The 26,674-nt window shown below is 36.2% G+C and overlaps 1 protein-coding gene across 1 annotated transcript in view; it reads left to right on the top strand.

Annotated features, from left to right (window-relative positions):
* Cntnap5 (contactin associated protein family member 5) overlaps positions 1–26,674 on the top strand; it is a 772,002-nt gene that overhangs the window by 71,175 nt on the left and 674,153 nt on the right. The window lies entirely within an intron of this gene.

The following is a 26,674-nucleotide window of genomic DNA, read 5'->3' as shown; positions in this document are numbered from 1 at the left end:
TTAATTGCTTTTTATAGCTGTAAAGAAAGAAAAAAGAAAAGAAATGAAAGAAAGAAAGAAAGAAAGAAAGAAAGAAAGAAAGAAAGAAAGACAAAACTTGTGAATGTCTAGGACATATGGTTTGAATGTGATCTGAGTGTGTCTACCAAAGATTGATGTTCGGGAACTTTGGTGCCCACTGTATTGATGTTGACAGGTGGTGGGATCTTTAAGGGGTGGGGCCTACTGGAAGGTAATTAGGTCCTTGGGGTGCACTGCTTTCAGAAGGGATTCATGTAGTTATCATGTAACAAATCATCATTACTATTATAATGTAATCTTTTACTTTCAACCTCCTGAACTATAAGTTAAATAAACTGCTTTTCTTTATAAATTACTCAGATATTTTGTGGTAGCAACAGAGCCAGACTAGCATAGTGGATTAATTCTAGTTTCAAATTAAAAAGTCAAAAGAAATCGGGCTACTTACATTTCATTTAAAAGAACAGTAATTAAAATTTTGACATCATCATCATCACAACAACATCTTTAGATGAAGAGAACATGAATATATGTGTATGTATTTTTGTGTGTGTGTTCATTTGTTTCTTTATTCATTCAAAACATTTATTCAATTTATACTTTGTATAGGGAAACACATTAATCAGTATTAAAAATTTTAATAATATTCTCTCTTTGGCCAGAAAAGATCTGTAAACTTAAAAAATTATATGTCTATATATGATGATATGTGCCCTAAATTGATTATAAAGAGTGACAAGAGTTTTCATGGAGTAAGCAGAATTATAAAATGTAGAAATCAGGGGTAATTTGACAGTCTATGTTAACTGGTCTCCAGAGTTGGGGAGATATTGATATGAAGAGATAGGCAACATAGGAGTAAATGTGAGAATGCACATATGGCCTTTATCATGATAAAATAGGGAAATCAAGAAAATAAAGTATATTTAACACCAGGTAGTTTTTCTGTATAATTAGAGAAGGGCCCACATGAAATGTGTATGTTGATTTTAGATGCATGAGCTCCAAGGCTGAAATACTTTTGAATACCAAAGGTGGTAGATGGTACTTGAAGGAGAGTGGCTGATGTGATGTAAGAATAAAGAGAGTAGAAAGAATTGGACATAACTATCCTATGTTCATATATGAACACACAACCAGTGTAACTCCATATCAGGTACAATCACAAGAATGAAATGTTATACTCCATGTATGTCTGATATGTCAAAATATATTCTACTGTCATGTATATCTAAAAATAAATTTTAAAATATTACATGTGTATCTGATTGTCAATAAATGTACAAACTTCATAGTTATTGATTAGATTCAGGAAGTGATAAATATCAGAAATGGTTTCCCATGATTTTGTTTTATCCTCCCCAGCCCACCCTCAACACATTACTGTTGGTAGGTTCTAATAATTGACAAGAATGAGAGAGACTTTAAAATTCGTGCAGAATTTCTCAAGTTTGACACTAGTTCCACCAAATTACTCTCTCATTCAAGAAACATAGAAACTTATCATACTGGTATCTTTGGTAGTTGTATGGTAAGACTTTGCTTTGGTAGTTGGTATAGTAGGGTTTTTCTTGTCCTTGTTTTTTATTTTACTTTTTGAGTAATTAATACATGCAGACTGCATACAGTTAGAAATGTGCATCAAGCTATGTAATTAGCTACTGATATTCCTACTCCCTAGAAAACCAGTTCCCATCTTCCAGGTCATTGTTTGTGTTTCTGAAATGTTCTGTATATGTACAAGCACATATAGAAGACCTCTTTTTATAACAAACAGATATTGCCATAAAAATGAGCTCTTCTGTATTTGTTTTACTCTTAACAATATATTCTGGTAACCTTTTCAGATTGCTACATGAAAAACTTCATTTTTTTAAAAGATGCACAACATGAAATTGTGTGTGTCTTCATTTTTTAAAACCATTTTCCACTGTGGGAGTGTAGATTATGACTAATCACTGTTATTTAAACTAATGGTGTAGGCTGGGGATGTAGCTCAGAGGTAGGGCACTTGCCTAGCATGCACAAGGTTTTGGGTTCAATCCCCAGTAACAAAATAATAATGATTATGATGACGTTGCAAAGAATAACTGCACACCTGACATCATGCAAACGTTGGAGTACATGGGTAAGGATATTTCTAGAAGTAGAATGATTACATAATACATAAGAACAATTATTGTTTTTACAGATAATATCAAATCATTCTCTAGAGAATTTAAACCAATATCCACTTCAATCAGCAAATAAAAGAGTGACATTTTCCCAATACTCACATGAAAATACAGTTTAATTAACTTTTCTAACCTATTCAAGCCTATTTAATGAAAAATATTATCTTGGTCTAATTAATTAGCATTTTCTACCAGTCTCGCTTTATCTGGATCCTTTATATTTTAATATGGTTTGTACTCATCATTGTCATTTTCAAAATATTCTGCTTTTTCTGGCATTTATAATTTTCTTGTTAACTTAAGAGCTGTTTTAACCTGCTCCTATTAAATTTTTGATTGCTGTTGTTAGATGTAGAATCAATTGATTTTCTGACTTTTATATTTACTTAGTTTTACCCCATTGTGATTTGATAAAGTCATCTGTATCATTTCTGTGTTTGATGCTGTTTTGATGCTCTCCTAGTGGTCATTTTTTGGGGGAATGTTCTCTGAATCATCTTAAAAATGTTTATTCTCAATTAACAGGTCACAGGAAGTAAAATATAGTTTTACATTTGATTTTTAAATTATTATACTTAACTCTTCTTGTTATTTTTTGCCCACCTGATCTTTCACTGAATTTAAAAATAGGATTAAAATCTATTATTTTATGTTTTCTCGTGTGTGTATGTGTGGCTCTTTTTTTCTTTGTGTATTGTTATGGTTTGGATGTGAAGTGTCCTCCCGAAGCTCATGTGTGAGACAATGCAAGAAGGTTTAGAGGAGAAGGTTCTCATAACCCAATCTGTGAATTAATCCCGGAATGGGATTAACTAAGTGGTAACTGAGAGCAGGTAGGGTGTGGCTGGAGGAGGTGGGTCCCTGGAGTGTGCCTTTGGGATTTATGTTTGTATATAGCTAAGTGGACTCTCTCTCTGCTTTCCGATCATCATGTGAGCTGCTTTCCTTCACCACTCTCTTCTGCCATGACTTTCAGCCTCACCTAGAGGCCTGATGAATGGTGTCAACTATCTATGAACTAAGACCTCTTAAACTGTGATCCCTCAAATAAACTTTTCCTCCTCCTCTATAATTGTTCTGGTCAGGTCTTTCAGACACAGCAGCAAAAAGGCTGACTGAAACATACATGTTATTATTACAGGCATTAGATTGCATGAATATGGGAGAAGTTGAGGGAGCTAAGGTCAAGAAGTGTGTTAGGGGTTCATAGAAGGTGTCTTTCCTAACAGTCATAATAATAAAAATTAAATATTTGGAGTCTTGCCCTAGTTCCTTAAAACCCTTGAAATCTCCAGAATGATATATCTTTTATATATTAATTAATTGCTAGTGGCTGGGGGCTACTGGGTAGACTTTATTGTGGGCTGGTCACCAGAAGACCAAGGCTTGATTGAAGGCTGGAAATTTTAGCTCCACTCCCCCCACCTCTGACTGGAAGAGAGGATCTAGACACTGAGTTAAAGCCCAATGATATAATTAATAATACCTATATATTGAAACCTCAAACCCCTCCCCCAGAAGACAAGGTTCAAAGAGATTTTCTATGTGTGAACACATCCAGGTGCTTAGAGATGGTATTCCCCAGGAAGGCATGGAAGCACCTTGTCCCTTTCCCAGTGTTTTGTCCCATGCATTTTTTCCATTTGTCTGTTCCTGAGCTACGTTCTTTATGATAAACTAATAATACAGATAGTCCCATGTTTAGGATGTTTGACTTACCATTCTTCAACCTTACAATAGTGTGAAAGTGATATGCATTAGATAGAAATTGTACTTTGAATTGGAATTCCCCCAGGCTAAAAATATGCAGTTCAACACTCTTGACACAGGGCAGCAGCAATAGTGAGTTGTGACTCCCAGGTAGTCATGCAATCACTAGAGGAAACAAACTCTCCTCTACAGTGTAGTGTTGCTAAGGTAGGTTCCATAGGCTAGGAGGATTCAATGCATTTCAACTTCAAATGAGTTGATGGAGGCATAACACCAAGATAAGTTGAGGAGAATCTGGAGTAAGTAAAATGCTTACCTGAGTGCTGTGAGCTATTCTAGAAAATCATTGAAACTGAATTTCTAGCTTGTATGACAACCTGAGAATTTGGACTGGCGTCGGAAATTGTGGCAGTTTTGTGGGAATGAGTTCTTATCCTCTGAGATTTGCAGAAGGGAATTAGTGTCAGAATTGAATTGAAGTATAGGACATCCAGCTGGTCTCTGAGGAGTTAGAGAAGTGGTTGGTGGAAGAGAAGACCCCATACATTTGGTGGCATGTTTGTTGTGGGTTCAGCAGCTCAGATCAGCCCTCTAGAAGCATCAGTGGTCAGGTGGGGACTTATAGATATCCCTGAAAATTCAGCTGGTAAGGTCATCTAATTGTGAAACTGTAGCTCATGGATAGAGAAGCTAGTACTTTGGGGCAGTGACTTCCTAGCTAGCTTCTGGTGATGGGTCTGGGACCTCTCTTAGGAGGAGAAAATGATTTGGAACTGAGGACAATAAGGAACATTGGGTCTCACTACATCTGTCTGCTATTTTGTCTGATCATAAAACCTTATGGAGAGATCCAAACCACCTCCTGAAATTTCTCCAAGTGACACTTCTAACCTGTAAGGTTATATGGAAAATGGAAATCTAGAAAACTTAGATATACAATGTATACTCAAAACAATCCAGCTTGCCTTCGTTCATTATTATATTTAAAAATTTTATGAATCATGTATTATCCATGTGTTTTTATAAGCAATATAGAGTCGAGGTTTGCTTTGGTGCAATCTCATTTTTTTTCTTTTAGTAAGTTAAGTGTCGCAATATGAATTTGATTGTTTGGCAGAAATGTTTGTTTTTAGATAGTCAAATATTTTTTGTTCAAATTTTAACTGTTATGACTTTTAAAAAATATTTCTTCATGTAGTCAGTATTTTCTTGGTTTTGTTTAAACAATGTGTTTTGGTGTATGTGCGGTTGTTATGTGCTTTATTTATTTTAAATGGTAGGGCTAATATTTTTATTCTCATCGTTAACTTTAAAGCTATTAATTACATACTATGTCTAGTCCTTTCTTTCCTTAAACATTGTCTATCAACTTCTGGTTATAACCAATGATCAAAATGATTTCTTTTGTCTAACTTAAACTTACCTGTCACTTGATCTTATTTCATTATGGTTTCCTTGTATTTACCTTTGTAACATTTAATATACTTACTCCTCTGTTACTTCAAATTTAGTGTTTAAAGACCATGTTCAGGTAAGGAATTCAGAGGATACTTCCTCCCTCCCTCTAACCTCTTTGATGTCTCAGTATTTTCCATATTGCTAGCATTTGTACTAGCTTAGCTAGTACTGAAATACTATTGCTTCTTATATTCTGGATCATTTCTCAGAAAAGAAGGGTGAAATGACTCTGTCATGCATTTGTTGGAAGTGTATAAGTACTTCTTAATATGTTCAAAATAAATGATTCTCAAATTTAGTCCATTAGAAGATATTTAAAACAGTTTATTTGCCACATGGCTCACTGTTTGCTCTCACACATCAGTTTGTGCAAACCCTACACTAGAGAAGCACTGTCTAGCACAGGCAGAACAGCAATTTTCTTGATGCATTTTAGAAACCAAAGGCAATCAATTTTTTTCGAACTGTGGTCATAAAGCTCACAGATGTTCTTTTAGGAGATATCAGTCATATTTAATCCTATACCCTTTGTATTTACACAATTCTAATGAACAAAATTATTATCAAGTTACCATCACAGTGAAAGCATAACAATGAGAAATTTGGAGAGAAATATTAAGTCACAGTTTATATTCTAGCAGTAAGCTAGGGGACCCCAGAAAGCATCATGGTACGAAACAATCAGTGACAGCTTCAGGAACCCGCAGCCAGTGCAGCCACACATTCCTGTTTGCAGAATGGTTCCTACCAGGGGACCCATGAAACTATTAATATATTTGTTTTCATGCATTGTAACTGATATCCCATGAGATAAAAGAGCACTCACCAGAGTTTTAGAGTCTTGACTCACTTCTAATGTCCCGCTCGCTGATGCTTAGACTCTGCCTAGTCTCCCCCTCCCTACGGTCACACAGTGGCAGCTGTTACACCCCACTGAAGTTACAGACTTGGGCATGTGTCCAGGGAGAGTTGGGGAAGACCACACATTCCCATGGCATCTTGGGCCAAGGCATGCAAGTGCTGCCCCTTCCCAGACTGGCAACACCAGGGCATAGTAGGCATGTGATTCAGTATAGGCAAACCTCTTTCTCACTCTCCATTCAGATGACAAATATTCTGGGAATAAAGTTTGTGAATCCCTACGGGTCACCCATCCTCTTGTATTGGTGAGCAGGCCCATGGGAAGAGGGAGTTGACTCTCCTACCTGGGCAAGGTGTATCTGTCAGGAAGCTGGCAGGACCTAGATACCTCACCTAGATATTAGCGTTTGTAATATTGTTTATATTGTGATACTATTGCACCTATGCTCTGGGTCATTGCGCAGAAAATAAGAATGGATTATCTATGTTGTCACAATAGTTGACCTTGCGGGTTCACTTGCCAAGTCCAAAGGGGTCTCCTGGGTACCTAAAAAAGTCTGTACATGCTCTGTGAGTACCCCTTTCCTGAGAGAGTGTACCATTAAATATCAATTCAAAAACACCAACAGAGATCAAGATAAATACAAAGAAAAATTATATAGATATATGCATATATATGTATACATGTATATATACATATATATACATGTGTATATGTATATATGTGTGTGTATGTGTGTGTGTGTATATAATATATATATATATTATATATATATGGCACTTTTTTCTGCTTTGTGAATAAATACCCAGATTTCATTTTGCACTGACCTCTGCATTCATGCTTTTGACCTGGAAGTAATTTAGGTATAAATATAATTTAGGTATAAATATAATTTAGGTATAATTTTACTACTACTGACTCTGACTATTAGGGTTTAAATGTATGAAGCTAAATTACTCAAAGGTACTCAGTTATTCTCAGTCACCCAAACATGTGGAGGGTGTAGCATTCAATTTTATTTTGTCTACTTGCTTTAGAAAGTCCACACATTCTCAGGACTTGCTGTGGTCTGACTTGTTCTGTGAGCTCATGGAGGTATGTACACACCTGCCTGTGACATCTTTCCATTAAATAATCTGTACATAGGCACTTGATGCCTCCTTTTACTGAGCACAAGGATTCATATTTGGGAATAGAGCTTCCATTTGTGAGCTTATGCATGCAAAACGTCAATGTTCATATGTTTGACCCTTGGAGGGGGGTTAAACAATAAAGACTTATCTTCAGGCACTTATAATCAAATTGGAAGCCAAGCATATACTCAAATTAAAGAAAAATGAGCAAAATATTAAAAATGTTCCTGATGACTGTCAAATGAACAGTGCCAACAAACAGTCACAGGAAATATAACAGTTTTGAATACCTGGGATAGATGAGGCCTCGTGCTAGAACTTTATATACATGATTTAAGTTGTCTTTCCACCCATCCTGAGTGTGAGTGATTGTACTCATTCTATAGATAATCAAACAGAGGCTCTGAAAGCTTAGGTTGGTCCTGAGGTCACACAATTTGTTGGGATTTAAAGGTAAGTGTAGGTGACCCCAAATCATTTTATTATAAGAGAGGGCATCCCAAGGATATGTTTCTGTATTTATTCAGAACACTTACCATTCAAAGAACTTTTACATCTATTACTTCATTTGATCTTCACAAAGGTCCTTGACAGAAAGCTCACCATCAGAAAAGGGAGCAGAGGACATAGAGTGGATAAAGAGCCCAAGTTCATTATCTATTCACAAGTGGGGCTTCTCTGATCTCCCGTGAACTCTACTTGTCTGATAAATGAATGGACTGAAAAATGACTGTATAATCAAAGTGTGATTTGTCCAGGGTGGTACTATATGAATAATTTATGTAGCACAAATACTGCTGGATAGAGCACTTAACTAAACCCTTGATCAGATGCCTCTTATTATCTGGCTGGCAGACAATCAAAAAATAAAATGAAATTTGGGCAAATTCCATACACACTTGGGAAAGGCCACAGAGAGCGAAGGAAGAACACTAAAAAAGTAGGGGAATTCTTGAGAGTTTGGAGTGAATTTGAATGCCTGCAACATCTGGAACTCACTATGAAAAGAGCTAATGTGTGGCTGCATATCTTAGAGTGAAATTACATATAGGAGCTGAGATTGTAAAGTTGAGTCTCCTTTGAACTATGATATGGTATGTGGGTTGTTTTGTAAATTCTTAGCCTGTCATGATGTGACTGATTTGGACATCACTAATGGCCTTAAGGTCATTTGCACCCTAATACATGGGAGCCTGTTGTAGTGTGCGTTCAAGACTTCATGGGATATGACATTACTGATCTTTCCTCACAACCCTAAATATTACTTCAGCCTCCAAAACTCATGTGGGTGACTGAAAACAGCCTGCACAAAGATGACACAGTATGACCGAAACAAACTCAAAAGGGCAGCTACAAGAAAAAATAGCAAACATTGAGAACTCCAAGGCTGATGATTCATTGGAGGTAATGTAAATATTTCTGTGACACCACCTTTTCTTCGTTCTGGCCCTTCTTCACATGAATCAAACATCGGGTCTCTGTTCCAAAGAATAACTTTCATTTCTGATTTCACAGTGTCTCCAAACTCAAAGCTCTGAGTCACCAGACTGTGTCTATTCAGGTTGTTTTTTTTTTTTTTTTTTCTTAGTCACTGCATAATTCAGCACACACATTGCTATGGTTCAGAAGTGTCCCTGAGGGATGGTGTACCTACAGTGACTTCTTCCTAGCTAGGCATGACTTGCCCCATCCACAGGAGCTTTCTGGAACCGAATGCTGCTCCAAATATAATAATGGAGTTTCACTTATTCCCCCTTGCAAATTGTAAACTTATTAACCACAAACATAAAGAAGATTTTTGACCATTCAGGCTTTTATATAAATCTGACTTGTTCAATCACCACACTGAAGGAGAAAATGGTGCCTTTCACCGGTTGACTTCTTAACTACTCACAGGAATTTCCTTACTGATTGTTAATATTGACTTTTCATTTCTGGATCCTGTTTTTCCTTAATTCTCAAAGACTTTGACTTCCCAGTGTCTCAGATTCTCCTTAAGTTAGTGATATAGATGTGGAGGTCCAGGGTTCTGTCTCAGACATGAAAGTTGGCCTTCCCTTGACCTGAAGCCTCTTACTTTCGTCCAAGAGGAGTTCTGACAATTACTTCACCCAAAGGACCCAGGTTGAATGAACCAAAGTTGTCACATCACACCCCTTAAGAAAGGAGACATAAATTTACTGCTCATCTATTTGTCTTATCATTTACTAAAACAGTTAGAGTTATACTTGCATCAACTGAGTGTATTTGTTGATTTTATCTTTTCTCTTTTAATTTTCATTAAATTTTGTGTCCCTAAAGACAAATCTTTGGAAGAAAAATGCTTAACTGAATGTTTTATTGCCAAGTGATTGCCTGTGTAAATATCATTTTTTTTTTTTTTTCATGCTGAGGACTGAACCCAGGGCCTTGTGCTTGTGAGGCAAGCACTCTATCTGCTGATCTATATCCCCAGCCCGTAAGTGTCATTCTTGTTGAGGAAGAAAACATTACCAGCACCCAGAGCAAGGGCCCTTGTTCCCCATCACCACCTCCCACCCTGAAAATCCCCTGCCAAGAAAGAGAAGCACTACCTTGATGCCACAATCCTGGTGTAGTTTTACTCTACAGTAAGCTTCACAAAACACCATGTATTTTTAGTTCCTATAAATAGAACGTATTTTGTGTTTGGCTTCGTTTGTTCAATATTATGTTCTTTTGAGATTCTTTCAAGTTATATTTGTAGCAATGGTTCATTATCACCATTAGGATTTAGGCAAACCCACACTAAACCAAAATAAGATTCCATATGCAAAAGACAGAATGCCTAAAAGTTTTAAAAAACTTTAAAGATTCTATTAAGAATTACCAAGGCAATGATACCCTGCCAGGGGAATGTAATTGAATACAGACACTTTGGAGACTTGTTTGCTACTTGCTACCTACTAATTTTTTAAAATGTGCTTATCCAGCTGGGCATGGTGGAGCACATTTGTGATCCCAGTTACTTGGGAGGCTAAAGGAGAGTATTGCAAGTTTGAGGCCAGCCTCAGCAACTTAGTGAGACCTTCTCTCATAATAAAATAAAAAGTTCTGGGGACCAGTGGTAAAGTGCCCCTGGGTTCAGTTCCCAGTACCAAAATAAATATATATATACATACATACATACATACATATGTACATACACAAAATATGTGTACCCATGTCCAGTGACTCAGAAGTTCCCCTTTTAGATATATATCTCTCTGAATCACATGCAGATCATTAGAAAAGCATTATTCAGAGTAGCTCAAAACTAAAAATCCTCAATAAATATGAACAGTAAAATGCCATATTCTATATTATGATATATGATAAATCTTTCCGTTGAAGTTTTTCTGTGTACTTTTCTGTGCATGTGCTTTATTTATCACTCCATCAAATAAAGTAAAATAATCTTTATTTAACAAATGTAAATACAACTTTCTATAACTTTGTACTAGGTAAATGAAACAGTAGGCCTGTCCAAATCTTTCATTCATGGTTTGGTAGAATTTTTTTAATATTGTGGATTAGCACCCTTGATCCATTATGTATAGCAAGTACCTCCCCATGCCATCCTGTGTTTGTTCATGTTCTCAATTAAATCAAACAGAAGTTCTTAATCTTAATGGCTAATTCAGCAATGGTTTTCTTTAGAGCATCTTCTAGCTTGTTTAAGAATCGCAAGATGTTTTCTAGTCTTTTGAAAGTATTATTGCTTTTACCTTTCACATTTATATCTATAATCTTTCCGGAATTCATTTTTATGAATGATGTGGTATAAGGTAGCATTTTGTTTTATTTCTTCCAATTGTTCCAAAACCATTGGAAAGCTCATTTTCTCACTACTCTACAATATAATCTTTGCTATAAATCAAATCTCTCTAATTAGGTCTATTCCATATTTTCAGTCCTGTTCCACTCTTCTGTCTGCTTAATTTTGAGCCAATATCATGTGGTCTTAATTCTTCTAATGCTTTTTAAGGTAAAATAATAATTCTTACTATTTTAAGAACATCTTTAGCTATTTTTTTGAAATTTTTTCTGTATGTATTTAGAATCAATCTATCAAGTTAATAAGAAAAAAACATTGGGATATTGATGAGATTACATTCAATCAATAGATCAGTTAGATAATAACTGACTGACAACTTACAGCACTCAGTCATGAGTCAATGAGTCTGGTCTCTGTTTTCATATACCTGACTTCTTACATATTTCCCTTAATAACAATTCTAGAATTTTTCTGATTAGAAGACTGTACTTTGTTAGATTTATTCTTAGGCACTTTATACTTTTGTGATATAGTATAAATTATATTATTCTTAAATACAATCTTTTGTTAGTTTCTAATGTTCAGAAGCAAATTTATTTTAGTCTATTGACCTTGAATCTATCAGCCTTGCTAACCTCATAAATCCTTATGATTTATTTATGGACTTTGTCAGATTTTCTATGTGTCTAATCATACCTTCCATGATTAATGGCATTTATATATTTTCTTTTCTGATCCTAATATTTAAATCATTTTCTTCCCTAACCCACTATATAGGACCCTCAGTAAAATGTTCAACAGAAGTGAGAATTATAAAGAACTCTCTCTTTCTTGATCTCACTATGAAATATTTCAAAATTTTATTAATCAATAAATATCTTTCTAGATATGTTTGTAGATGCTCTTTATTAGAGAATTCCATTTAATACATACTATACATTGTCTATGTGCATATAAATTAAGGATATGTGTATATTGTATATATGTATTATTGAAGACAAAGATCATCATGTTTTTTCTAAGACATTATTTTATTTCATGAACAAAATCGTATTGATTAATTTTCAGATGAACCATGCCTTTTTAAAGTAAACCCAAATAATTTCTCCATCTCTACCTAACTATATTACCTAGATATTTAGAGATGTTATAATGTTATTATGATAGCATAAAATTAGCATAGTATTATTAGATCATGCTATAGAAAATCAATGGTTCTATGCCTCTGTCTTTATATTATTAGATTAAGTTGATCAATATATTTTACTGTTTATTAAAATATGACACACAGACAGACACAACAATTATAGATGCTCAACTCAAAGAACAAAATGGACGTCCTCACCTAACTAAGTTTTCTAACACTTAAGATTTTATTAGATTCATAGCAATGTCAGTAACATGAGCACATTAAGAGTTAAATGACTTTTAAAAATTACCACACTTAGGAATCTTTATATAAAGACCAAGGAGTTGGAAGAAGACATTCTTGATGTGAAGATTATTGATAATCTAATCAAAAGCCAACCAGGCCCTCAGCTTTTTAAAAAATGAAATTAAAAGGGTAATACATTTTAAAAACAAAATAAAGTAGGATTATTAGAAAATCCATAGTCAATTCTCAAGGATGAAATAATAATCAAAGACACAAATCAAACGATCTGAGCATAACATGATGCTGCTAATATTTATTAACTGTGCAACCTTAGAAACTTAACTTCTCTGTATCTCACTTTTCTCATTTGCCAAACTGAAAATCATTGGCTTCCTTCAAAGACCACTAAAAGACCATGCCGTCTAGTTGGTGAAGCCCAGCATTTGGCACACAGTATTTCATTAACATTATTTTCTTTCTGTGTATCTGCCTTCAATAAAAACAGACCTACAATGAAGAAAAAACATTGATTCCCTAGAGGGCCATTTTTTAAAATTTGCTTTGTTTGTAAATTGTAAACAACAAACTAATAAGAAGGAAAATGTAACAGCAGGTACCAAAGAGGCAAAATTCAGTTCAGACAGTAGTTCAGGCTGTGGTTCCTCCCTCCCCATGTAGTACACCTTTAGTAAGGTGAACGCCAGGTGTTCCAACTATAAAAGGTGGTGCAAGAGGACCTGCCTACAAAGGCATGGGTCCTGGTACCAGGGTTCCACATAGCATTAGCAGCAGACCTGTTACTTTTCATGGAGAGAGAAGAAGGGCAAAGGGCATAGAGTGGAGTTCTCTCCTGCCAATTATTAGCACAAAGGAATGAAAGAGAAAGGAAGGAAATTTCAGAACAATGCTAGCCCTACAGGAACATCTCATCGTTTTATACCATTTTATCCATTCATTCAGCTCCCTAAGGTGAACTCTGTTGTGTTCCTTCCTTTTGGTGACTCAACCATGGATTACTGTCTATGCATGAAGCAAAGCAGATACTTGAGTTAGGTCCTGGTGTTTGGGCTTTCCTTATGTGATGTTTGAATTTAGGAATTCGCTGCAAAATTCACAATGAATCAGAGTTGTGGGTTTTAGGCAGTAATTGAAGTTCTGACTTCATCAGTGTATTAATTCATTTGCTTGATTAATCAATTGATAGTTGAATAGACTACTGGGTAGAAACTGTAGGTAGGTAGGGCATGGCTGTAAAGAAGTAAGTCACTGTGGGAGTGGCCTTGGACTATATCTGTACTCCTTCTCCCCTCTCCCTTCTCCCCTCTACCCTTCCTTCCTTCCCCTCTCCCCTTTCCTTCTCCCTCTCCCACTTCCTTTCTGTCCTGGCTAAGACAGGCTGAGCTGAGCAGGCTTACTTTGTCATGCTCTTATACCTTGAGATTTTCTGCTTTGGAGCCAGCCAACCATGGACCGACTTCTGATACTGTGAACCAAAATGAATCTTTCTTCCTTTAAGTTGTTCTTATCAGGAATTTGGTCACAAAAATGAAAAGCTAACACAACCTAGAAGGATTGTTTCATTTTTGCATGAATTTAAATGTGTAATTCACAACTCCCAATTTTGAGGATGTTTCTACAGAGAGTTCTAAATTTATCTATTAATAAATTTCAGATGCTAGAATTTCTATTAAGAATGCAGTAAAGAAAGGGGCATGCTTCATGCGGAAACTCTTCTGAGGCACTCTCCTATGTCATCTTTTTTGGTCATGTGTTTCAAAATTGTGTAAGTTCACAGCCAATATTTAATTTTTTTAAAATTTGATTTAATTAGTTATACATGACAGTGTAATGCATTTTGATACATCATATAAAATGGAGTACAATTTCTCATTATTCTGGTTATTCATGATGTAGAATCCCACCAGTCCTGTAATCATATATGTGCACAGGGTAATAATATCTGATTCACTCTACTATCCTTCTTAATCCTTTACCTCAATACACCTTGTTGCTTTTGAATTTGAATCCAAGGTGAAATACAGCTGACCAGGGGTTTTAAGAAAATGAAACTGATTACAATTTTAAATATAGTCTTTGAGTTGGTCTTTGGTCTGTTTTGCCAATATTTACATTTTATTGCCCTTGAAACCTTGAGAGACTTGAAATATTCTTTCTACCTGCCCACTTCTCCAAACAGAGTGCTACAAAATAATTGTGGCAACATTATTCTTCAAGAATCACTTCAGCTTAACATTTCCCCATTTCCATTTGTTTTTCTGGTTCAGTTTTCAGGAAATTACAACCTAAATTTACAATTTATATCTTCGTAGGGCACAAATCTAAATCCTTCCAAGATCACCTTATCTAAAATTTCTCATCACTTCCTAATCCCATTATCTTACTTGATATTTTCCTAGCAGTGTCTGACATATTATATATTTTATTTGATGAATTTTCTATTGTCTGTCTCCCTTGCCAGAAGTCTAAGAAGGTGGAGATTTGACTGTATGTGTCCCCAGTCTCAAACATGCATGACAATTAGTGGGTGTTCCGGATAGTCTTTCTTGAGATATTTCATTTTGTTAATTTATAATAAGATGCACTGAATTCCAAATTATCCAGGTTGGTTTGGGAAAAGTAATTAGTTTGAAGAATGCGGAAAAGCTATATTCAAACAATCTTTGGTGAAGTAAACTAATTGAATGACTACTTAACCCTGAATACTTTCTAATACCAAAAAGGCCTTGATCTGAAGAAGTGAATTCTCTTCCATAATCTCTGTTCCCTTGCATAACCTTACTGACCTACTCTCCTGTTCTTCACTCAAGCACAAAAACTGAATAAAGTACTGGAATTGTATTTCTGAAATGCAAATTCTAAGTACTTGCCTCTTCCCCTGGCCAACTAAATCAGAAATTCTAGAAAAGGGCATAGCAATGTGTCTTTAACAGACTTTCCAGTACATTCTGATGTGTAGTAAAGCTAGAGAACCATTGACCTCTCCTTTATTTAAAAAAAATAAAACACTATTTTATCTTAAAAGTGTTCGTATTCTAGTTCTTCTAAGATGAAAAATTGAAGATCATTATCATATAACAAAACAATTTAGAATATATATGTATTTCTTTATGTATTTGTACATACAATTCATGCACATATATATATATATAAAATTGGTGCATGTATACACACACAAAAACACACATACACACAGAGACACACATACAAACACACATCATTTAAAAGCCAAATGTGGATCTATCAATATTTGTTAACTTAAGGGTTTTACATGCCACAATACCTGCTTCAGATTGTCATTTGTTCAAGCCACGTGACTTGTACTCAACTTTTAATGCTTGACAAGTCATTCTTAGATAATGTATCTTCAGAGGATACACCTGTCACAGGGCAGATTGAAGGGAGAGTAAAGTGGGTTCAAAAATAATGAGTCTTGTTTCCCATAAGGAAATGGAATGATAGTAAGCCAGTTTACTTTGTAAACCATCATGACCCAATCTGCTTAAGGAAATTCTGAATTTTAGAGAGAGTGTTTTGGAGGCAAAAACAAAAAGGTCATAGAAGATAAAAGAAACAGCACTCTGATAAAAGCTCGTGTTTCTTAACCCAAAATGCCTGTGGTGACCTGCTGTGTGACAGTTATAAGACATGGGGTAAGAAAGAAAATCAACACCTGCTAATACCCTCTATGGGCTGAGTATGTGACTATCTCTAAGTAGAGATTATTTCTTCAAAATAAGCCACATGATAAAAATTCTATCTATATTTTAAAGAAGAAATTTGAGGTTCAGAGATCCCATGTAATTTATTCATCATTATATATTATCTAATAAATGCAGTGAGAAAGGTGTGGTCTGGGTCTATCTAGTTCCAAATAGTATTTTATGTTTATAGTGCTGCATAGTCTCTGGGCAAATATAAAATATCAGAATTACTTCTATCTTCTAGTGAACTCAGTGGAACCACACTGGCCTTCTTTCTGTTTGTGGGACAGTACCCCCTTTGCAGGTACTTTGCACTTACTGTTCCTTCTGTGTGAGCACTCTCTGCCACAGGTTGTATGAGGCTGACTCTTCCTGCCCTTCTTCTGTCAGTTCACTTGTAATCCATCCAGAGTGTCTCCTGATCACAGAGAAAAGGAGTGTCCCTACTCACTCTCAACAGATCACATGCTTCCTTGTCCTCCTGGTACTTATACAATAAAATGGCTCCGCATTATTTATGCTTTTGAGCACTCATTTATTGTCCTCATTTTCCAATTAGAATGGACATGCTCAAAGAATAGGGACTTTCTTTCTTGTCTTCTGCAGTACACCTGATCATTAGAGTTATCTCTAGTAATCAATAGGCACTCAATGTGCACTATGTATTTTCATGGAATGGATAAATCCTGCTTACATCAGTTAGAGCAACCCATGTTCAGTTTTTAAGAATTCTATTTATAATGTTATGGGACTGAGCAAATGATGGCAATTATCATCCAAAACAAGTTTACCAGTCAAATTTTATGGTGATGGTGCCATGATATATACAGAGAAAAGAAAAGAAATAAAGAAACCACTACTGGCTCTTTTCAACAGGGAATCATTCATTCATCCATTAGCAAATAGTCATTAAATATTTTAGTATGGGGCACTGTAAGGCAGTGGTTCTCAAACTTGGAACCAGCTGGAAGGCTTAAAAATACTTATGGCTGTGGTCCACTCCATAACATCAGATTTAATTGTTCTATAGAATAACCTGGGGATTCAAATACTTTAAGACTCCCAGATTACTATAGAGCTGCATTGGAGAACCACTGATTTGGGGATAGAGTCAGAACTACTTTGGATGTCAGAGTCTAATGAAAATGACAGAGAGAACAATTATGATAGACTTAGGAGTGATATCGAAAGATAATCAGTACTGGAGGTTTCTGTGGGAGCACAGAACAGGATATCTTCAACCATGCTCATCATCACTTCCCAGAGCCTAAACTTAGCTACAAACTAGAGAGAGAGAGAAAAGGAGAGGGGATTTTGAGGAAGAAACTGTGCAAAGACCCAAGTGGAAAGGAACAAGGGAGAGACGCAACTAGTTTGGCATTTTTTGGAGCTTGAAGGAGTTGAGGGGGAAGGAAATGAAAAAGAAGCAAGTCTATACAAGTATTCTTGAAGGACTCAAGACACAAGTTCTGTCTTCAAAGATGAATAGAATAACATCAGACTTGGAGAAAAGGAGGGTAGTCTTAGAAAAAAGCAGTTGTAAAAAGTTTAGGAATTATCTGGTCTGAAAAGTTAATTTTATCAGTGAGGAAACTGGGGTGAAGAATGGTTTTTTAACCTGCCTCCAGTGCAACCCATCCTGTCAAAAGCAGAGCCTAGACTGCAGCATGAGCCTGAAGAACACTGCCAGGTAAATTTTCAGTCACTGCAATGAAATAGAGGGAAACAACTCTTACAGAAGTGAAAGCATGTGTGATATGTTTGAAATAGTCATACCATTGGTCTAACCAGAGAGAAAAAGTAGACATCAACTAAAGAGACACAGATGTCTTTTGTGTTGCTATATGATCTCAATCCCTGGACATGCAATCATGCATACTTCAGTGTTATTTCCAAAGATGTCCTTTTTTCTTTTCGTAAGATAAGGGTATAAGTGTAAATTTCTGGTGCCAAATTGTCTCTGGTGTGTTTGATGGTATAGTTTGCAGTAAAAAAGGCCTGGGATTAATGATAGTGTAATAGTAATTGTTTCTCCCTGTGATGAATTGGATCACTCAGGATGTTCCATGCATTCCTTGTCTGGGCCACCTCCACCTTAGTAGCAGCTCTGTGTCTTGAAAGGAAGAAAAACTTCAGTATTGTTCATACACACATGAATACACACACACACACAGAGATGTGTGAATTTAAAAAGTTAAAATCTTTAATAAGTCTTCTCTGTCTTAACTCAGTTTCATTGGCTACAGACAAACCCTTTACATCATAATTCCTCAATGCAAACCATTGACCAAAAAGCACAGTGCTTCCTGCACCGCTAGTCTGCCAGCACACATAAATACATTTTCCTTCCTTGCTTTCCACACTGACTTTCTTTCCTGAAATGTTTCAAAGGCTTTCCTCTTTTTCTGTAGTTTGGTTTCATAGAAATCAGCACAGTCAAGACAATAGAACTTCAGGGGATGGCTGCTGTGCATGATTGGTATGTCTGCATACTCAACACAATTATTGCTTATGTCTGGCTTCCTGGACTTTCATCATCATTGAGGAGAGATGCAAAACTAAAATCACATGTCTTTGTGGTCAAATGCTGAATTAGACTTTGAATGTACGGATGGGAAAATTATGAGGTTTTTGAGCCATGAGATGCACCTTAGGAAATGGGTTAAGGAACTCCTTGCTCACTTTCTCAAACCCTCTCTGAATGATCCAGTGCACCCAACCTTTGAGACACACATCAAGACCCAAAATTTACCCTACCACTGCAACCCACGTTGATCTTTCTCTTACATGAACATCAGCTGAGTTTTATAGTGTGTACCAAACAATTTAGCACTTAACGCTAATTAAATGAGGTTAAATAAAATCACTTTTGCAGAAGTGCCTGCTGCGAACTGTAAGAGACAGATGCAGGGTACTATTACCACCATTAATTAGATTAATTGGCTTTTGTGTGTTCATTTTTCCTCCTTAGCTCTTTTGTAAGCTTGCAACTGAAGTTTCCATGTCAGCTAATTCATGATGGGAAAAGAGAAGATGCTAAATAGCTGTGGATTTATTAAAGATGGAATTACTTGGTGGGCCAGACTCATGGCTTGCATGCAACATGTTCTTATTTCTTCCTGCCTCCATTTTCTCCTTGAAAGTTCTCACTCATCTTTGCAAGGGAACAATGCCAGGACCCAATCCAGCTATATTTAGACAGCCAGAAATGAAATAACTGTAACATGATTGATAACCTTAGGTCCAGGGAAATGATATTACTAATTAAATCGTGAAACATTAGGCAAGCTGTCAAGCACAGATATATTTAAAGTCGTAACAGCTCTTGCTTATTTTTAAAGTGTTTGCATATTGAATGATTCTGGTAAAATTGTTTCTATTTATCAGACCATGTATAAAGTGCTCATCTCCATGGTATCTGCAAGCATAACAGTCAATCTGAGATAAATCCAGGCCCAAGAGAACAATTTCTTCTTCATCTCACATTCTCTCTTTCTCTCTAGCCCTTTTATGAATATGAGCAGCATTCAATTTTAGTATTAGCAATTCCAAACTTTACAACTTCTAGAAGTAAACGTATGTGGTAAGAAAGGTAGAAGGAAAAGGCCGAAAAAACAGAACTACAATTTGAAGAATGCCTGTTTTGTGCCAGGTTCTTTCAGTTTCTGAATTGCCACCCTTACTTGTCCCATCTTAGAGATGAGAAAATGAAAAAACAGAGATGTTCAAAGAAACAAACATGTCCACAAAAATAAACTTCCCTTCATCACCCTTATTAACTGTATTAAGTGCATTATCCTTATTAATTATAAGGAGCAGATTACATTTTAAACTGAGGACTCTTTAAATCAAAAACCAGTGTGCCATTTACAACATTTATTACACTTTCTCTGACCTGTATTTTCACCCTTTCCCACCTTTCATGTCTGTTAAAACTCTTCAGTTTGATGACAAAATAAAAAAGGCTATGAAGAAATGGAGTAGATGAAGGTGTAATTCTTCTCCAGAGATGGCCATCTTCAGGAATAAGATTATTTTTAGGGATATATCTCTAAATCCAGTGGAAAAAAAATAGAACTCCGGGCTTAGATGGAATCTGATCACTTCTACCATGACCAGGTCATCAGGATAGTCATGTGGCCATGGACGCATTGCTTCTCATCTCTGGGGATTTTCATCCCCTTCTCTACAATGGGAGAGTGATACCCTGATAGCCTGACTGAAGAAGATTGAATGGAAATAATTTTAAGATAAACACAAGTAGACAAAAGGAAGGAGAGGGAAGGGCAATAGTGGACCTCCCACTGTTGTGCATTCTCTTAACAATAGGCTTAAATATAGCATATTGTACAAATTTTGGCAAACATAGCTTGCACATCTTGCTGAACTCAAGGTATTAGACTGAGCACAATATAATTGTGGGTTTAAGATAAAAGGCCTGAAAATCAAGTTGAATAGTATTAAGGAAGCCTTAATTGAAGTTGCAAACTGATTACTTTAAAATCTCTTTATCTCAGTTTATTTTCCAATCTGATTCTGAAGAGTGCCCCTAGCTAATCTCTACTTTGCATTCTAAAAGACTTTCCATTCTCATTGCAAATGAGTAAACGGACACTGTCCCTAAACTTGAGGACTTCTAACCAATCACTGTAAGTTACATGCACAAAAGTAAAGAAAGGTCTTCTGGCACTAAATCCCAGTCTGGGGCCTCATCTTCATTCCATATGGATTTTCAACTTGGCAAATTCAAGGCCACATGCTATTCCTGTAATTAGACTTTGAAAACCTACTTCTGATCTCTTTTTCTATTGACAAGGATTTTCTACTTAAAATTACAAATTGCAAATATATTGTCAGAGTCTGCATCTGGTCATCTTTTCATTTCAACCCTAAGGTCTTAGAAATTGCCTTTGTTTTAAGTATTGAATTTGGATGACTGCATAGTGCTGACTCTGAAGTGAATGAATAGAAGAGGGAAAAGAGGAAAGCACAGACTCTTTGGTCATTTGACAGCCAGGTCCTTCTCAAACTCAATGATGCATTGCCAACCTCTGGGTCCCCAAACAACTTATTCTACTTTCCCCAAACTCTGCTGTTCAGTCTCCACCCAGCCATACGTGTTCCCTTCTTTATCCAAGGTGAATTGTTCACATGGAATAACTACCATTTGGTCTAACCATGAAGTGACTAGATAGAAGAAAATGCAAAAAATTGGAGTTGGCCGGGCCAGGCAGGACATCAGGTCAACACACTTATATAAATCTACTGTCTTTTGGAATTCAGCCAAAGGGTCCTGCATGAATGCTTCAGTAGTGTTTCCAGTATCCTCTGAGCTTCTCCAACAGTACCTGTAAGCCCCAGAATCATTATGATATTTAATCTTTTCATTATTTGTATGAATTTTATATGCTTTAAATATATTCCTTATCTCACAAATTAGGTGGCCAATTTCTCCATAGAGATTTCATTCCTTTAGTGTCTAGTTATGTGCTATGACCCAAGTAGACAGTCAAATACTGAATGAATAAATTAGAAAAATTCATGGATTAAAACCACTTTTATGGCTTGCCTTCTTTTTTTTTTAGGAAAGAAGAATGATGACATAATACTAGTAATCCTTAGAAGTAAAAAGACTGCAAGAATTATGTTCCTGTAAACATTGGTGACAGCAAGCAATTCTGAAGTTTGATTTGCTTAGAAAATTTCAAAACTTATTTTATTCTACTTAACCGACTTACCATTGTTACCCGCAGTTGTGCTTCAGTGGGAGTATCATTGTGTAAGACCACGGGTTGACTTGACTACAGCACTGACCCTGATGGAATAGCTGTGCGATCTTACATGCATTATTTGAAGCTGAAGATGCCCTATCTTTCGTACTTGTAACTTGTGTTAATAAAGCAAAAGTTGTCTACTTTGGCCATACTATGAGGATGCATTTGAGATCACGACCACCTTAAAATAACATTCCATACAGGATGAACCTATCATTCATCCTATGAGGAAGTGTCATGAGATGCTTCTTAACTCCTTAACACCTGTTAACAGTCTTAAAAGTATTACTAAGTCTTGTAAGTATTACTAACTCCTTTTGCAGTTGAGGAAATGGGGATGGAAAGGGTTAAATAGCAAAGTTAGTAACTGCCTAAGCTGAGATTCAGTCTCAAGTTTATCTGACTCTGCAATCAGGAATTGAATAGTGTCATTGTTTCAGCAATCTAAGTGATTTCCCAGTGGGTAAGTGATTGGGAAGTAATAGATTGGAGATTGATCTCAGAATTCATTTACATTTGGTGATTACATGCAGATTTAAGCCAGGTGTGCTTTGGCAGTGCTGCTACAAGACATTGATATTATTTATTCATTGAGGAAAGTCGGTGTTTTCTATGTAAATGCTAAATGAAAGACTTTAATAGGAAAAACAACCCCAAAGGTATATTATAAAAACCATTTTGTTTTCATATTTTCCTTTTCTCTTTACAAGTTTTAGAGAGAAATAGGCTTTTTCTCCTATGAACTGCCCCCCTTAAGGTTAGTGAGCACAAGGACACTATTTCATTTCGTTTTGTGTCTTGGCACTGTGCCCCAGGCTTAAGCATGACATTGTTGTGTGTGGAGAGTGAATGAAAACTGAGAGCTTGGTCCTGCCCTTGTAAGAGCATCAGAAAGGAATCAGCCAAGGTTTACTAATAAGAACCTATTTAGTCTATTGGATATGTTCAGACTATCTCAAGAAAAATGATTACAAAGACAGGTGTAATTTCACCTTGGGGAAGGAGAATGTTTAAAGGTGCTACATAGCAGGACTATTAGGTGTGACAGGGTCCCCCTTTTAGATCACATAAGGGCAGGAAAGACATTTTCACACCAAAGGGGCATGCTGACCTCTCCCAAGGTGGTGGTTAGAGGAGGCACTGCCACCAAGATGCCATCTTAGAGAACCCAAAGAAAGAAAGGTGAAGCAACATGGAGTCATGAAACAACAGCATTTCACCGGGTCAGCCTCGAAGGACATGAGCATTGTGATTAGCAATCAGAACCTGAAGGAAGTAGGAGACATCCTGGCTTGGAAGAAGCCACAGACTTGTTGTGAAGTGTGCCTTGCTCAGACTGGATAGTGGTTATCATTTGTCCCTTACTGGAAAAGAGTGGAGACCTCATTACTTCTCTTTACAGTTTGCTTAATAAAAGAATACGTAGCATTGCAAATGGTGCTCATGATAGTGACTGGTCATGGCTATTCTCAACAAATCTTTGTGTTGTCTTCATAAAGTGCAGAGTTAATGGCCTGTATTATTACAGCTAGATACTTAGGTAAGGTGAACTATGCTGAGCTATTACAGGTGAGGTTTTCTTGTACAGATAAATAAAAAACTCCTATAAAGTATGATCTTACTTTGAATTGTATTTATCCAGCTATATTAGATGATATACTTTGAAGAGTAACATCTGACTTTTATCATTAGTGTCATCCCACGAAGAAAAAAGAATGAACTTTATTAACCCCATTAACTTATCTGTAAGGATAAGGGATAATTATTATTGCTTCTAGGGCTATCAGATAGTCAAAGAGTATGTATATTTGATAATTATGATACATGTATTAATTCTGATATAAAATGTTACCAATAGCTAATATTTAATGAAAACTTTTTATATATTAAGCACTCAGCTAAATACCATCTTGATTTTTCTGCCTATAAATTGGAGCTATAATTCTGTTCAATTCACTTCATGGGGCTGTATAAGGAGGTACAGTAAAGTATGCAATAGTGCCTGGCCATGTTAGATAGTATTAAATAGTAAGTGTTCCTTTATTAGCCTATCAACTAAACAATGAATGCCTTTCTGTGGCACAGTGAACCACCCAACCCTGACCCTCCCGCCTGTTCTAATTTTCACATAAAACTCTTCTTATATTTCTCCTTTTAATTTTTAGTAACAGCACCTATAATGGCAGTAATAATAAGATTATTATTATAGAGCATTTACTGCATTATAAAAGTCTGCCTGGTGTACAAAGTATTTGCCATATATGGTTAGCAAAATATTCCTGTGATCAGTCAGGTATAATTATTCTCAGTTTTCAGAAAAAAAAAATAGCTGAGATTCAGAGGTGCATATCTCTAATCCACCCTGATGGCCAAGTGAAATTCACACCCAGATGGATTCATTTGCTGTCAGAGCTGCCTCTGCTACAAATGACTGTCCTCCCTTCCAAGCAACTTTCTTAAAAAAAAAAAAAAGAAAAGAAAAAAAAAGGCCTAGAAGAATTCCTTCTCAAAGATTCTTATGTCATCAGCCTACAAATCTTAGCTGCCTTCAGGTGGTCTGAGCTCCATGAATTCTGTGACAACCATCACTAGTTCTATTCCATTTGTAGGACCAGGTTACACAGTTGGGGCCAAGGTTAATGTTCTCTCTCCATGGGAAAGACTCTTCCTCTACTCAACTTTCTGGGGCAGGTGAAAGAAGATTCAACACTGGTGAAGGCGTCTCTCCTGTGAAACCTTCCCCCACACACTGAGGAGCCCTGTTATCTTTGTGTCCCTCCCAAATACAGGATCAATTTTCCATGAAGCACCAGCAGTGTCTTCCATACCCCATATAGATTTGTTCCAAACAAGCAGAATGTAAATGTGGTCATGTGTGTGTGTGTCCATATTCCAGCACAGTTAATGACAAACAATAAATCCACAGCACATTTTTCAATGAATGAGAAATAAAAAACCAAGACAAAAAAATAAATAATTATTTTTAAAAGTTGCATCTGTTAAAGGAGAGGATGTCTGTGGCTGCCTGAAGCAGCTGTGCTCTGCTGGAAGTTGAAGTGGCGAAAGTAGATGCTTCTTTTTCGTAGGTCCTTAATTGCTTTTCTTTCCCGCAACATTACCAGTGTAATGTGCTAATTCTTCCTATATGTCACCCAGACATATTTTGCAAATGTATATGGAGTCTAATTCTTGTTTCACTCATTTGTAAAGGTCAAAGTTGAGGTGTTGTCAAAGTCTCACCTCAGTGCATCAGGGAGAGCTTCTCAGAGGTTCATTTTACAGGGCTATTAGCTGCCTAATCCTACCCTCATTCCCTCCCTGAAGTCAAAGGAAAAAAATCACAAAGAGAATGAGACTGTTTCCATTAAAAGAAAAGAAGGGGACACAATTAAGAAATAGTCTCCAAAAATAATTAGCCCATAGGAAATAAAACAAAAGAATTGGTAAAGATTTGTTTGCTATTTACATTAATGAACTTAGGTTCCAGACAGAAACTATGAGGACTATTAATAAAAATTAGCTTGGAAATAACATTGCATTCACTTCTATTATATGGCAATCTCTCCTTTAGAAAGCCTGCTATCAGTAAAATACCCCCAGCAAGGGGTCTGGCGCAATACTATTTCCATCTCATAAAATCCATATTGTCTGCTTCAAGTCAATATAACACACTATCTAATAAAACCCAATTGTGCGTGGTCCTAGGGCCCGGAAATCATGTGAATAATTTGAAATGAAAGACACAGAAGTGCACATAATTGGCTGTAGTCAGAAGTCCTAATAATCACTCCCACCAGCTTTTTAGACACATCTGCATTTATCAGCATTCTTCCCTAGTCTTAGCAAACACTATCCTCAGCACACCCCCCGACCTTATCCCTCCCCAAGACTTTGTGCTTTTTTAAGTAACGTTGCTCTGTTCGAAGACCACTGGGTCTTATAATCAGATAAACTAGACTTCAAAATGTAATTTTACCTCTTCCTGGTTATATGACCTAAGATTTTATTCTGGCATGTTGGCTTCCTCATTTGTATAATTGGAATAAAAATATCTGCTATACAGATTGCTTGCAGAATTAAATTAAAATGAAAGAGATATGGGATGCTCACATGCCTAGTACAGTTCCATATAAATTCCCATTCTTCTCCTCGACAGTGAGGCCCCAAATAGAAAGGAAAAAGGAAAGACAGACTGAAAATAATTTTTAAAATGTACTAAATTTCTCTACATAAGCTAATGATTAGACAAGATTTTCACCTCGTATAAACTCTGATAATTTGCAACATTTCTGAGAATTCCTATCTTCTGGAGATAAGCCAGCTCTAGAGGAAACCTAGCTTCATATTTAGAAATCAGTTTGAATTTTGCCATCAACTTCCCACCAGAGCCCAGACACAGGTGAGCAGAGGAGCCTAGGCCGTCTTCCACCCTTTGGGGTCTCATTCTGCCCACCTACACATAGAGGGTATAGGTTTTCTTGTTTTTTTCTTTTTTTTTTTTTTTAATTTTCTCGGTGTTTCTATTATATAAATCTGCACTGGCTTAGTAAGCGTGGACTTTAGGAGACACCAATAGAAAATAGAAAAGTGCTCTTAAGAACTTCATTTATCCAAGGAGTGTCTGTTTCTTTCTGGCTACAAATATGTTTCCCCTTGTAGATTGCCAAGCT

This window comes from Sciurus carolinensis, chromosome 3 (assembly GCF_902686445.1).
Source record: "Sciurus carolinensis chromosome 3, mSciCar1.2, whole genome shotgun sequence".
NCBI classification, from domain to species: domain Eukaryota; kingdom Metazoa; phylum Chordata; class Mammalia; order Rodentia; family Sciuridae; genus Sciurus; species Sciurus carolinensis.
This window is presented reverse-complemented; position numbering and strand designations above follow the sequence as displayed.